This window comes from Schistocerca gregaria, chromosome 1, assembly GCF_023897955.1.
Source record: "Schistocerca gregaria isolate iqSchGreg1 chromosome 1, iqSchGreg1.2, whole genome shotgun sequence".
Taxonomy (NCBI): domain Eukaryota; kingdom Metazoa; phylum Arthropoda; class Insecta; order Orthoptera; family Acrididae; genus Schistocerca; species Schistocerca gregaria.
In genome coordinates, this window is record NC_064920.1 from 1113275165 (window position 1) to 1113275707 (window position 543).

The 543-nt window shown below is 51.9% G+C and overlaps 1 pseudogene; it reads left to right on the forward strand.

The window, feature by feature from the left end:
• The first annotated feature begins 216 nt into the window (after window positions 1-216).
• On the forward strand, window positions 217-334 carry LOC126290151 (5S ribosomal RNA; annotated as a pseudogene).
• Window positions 335-543: the final 209 nt, after the last annotated feature.

The following is a 543-nucleotide window of genomic DNA, read 5'->3' on the forward strand; positions in this document are numbered from 1 at the left end:
CACCTTGACTATAAGCCGTTATAACTAACAAAAAAATTTTGGTAGGTGTTACCCCATCCACGAGTAGCAAGTGGATGATAGCACATTGCTTACGCTTAGCAAGATTTCTTATCTACATCTTCACGCAAGTGGACATTACATCGTGAGATTACATGCTACTGTGACCCTGCGTTGCTCACTCTGGTCAGAGGGTCCTCTCCTCTACCATACAGTATTGGCAACGGCCTTGCCGCAGTGCATACACCGGTTCCCTTCAGATCACCGAAGTTAAGCGCTGTCTGGCGTGACCGGTACTTAGATGGGTGACCATCCGGGCCACCATGCGCTGTTGCTATTTTTCGGCGTGCACTCAGCCTCGTGATGCCAATTGAGGAGCTACTCGACCGAATAGTAGCAGCTCCGGCCAAAGAAAACCATCATAACGACCGGGAGAGCTGTGTGCTGACCACATGCCTCTCCTATCCGCATCCTCTGCTGAGGATGACACGGCGGTCGGATGGTCCCGTTGGGCCACTTGTGACCTGAAGACGGAGTGCACCACTC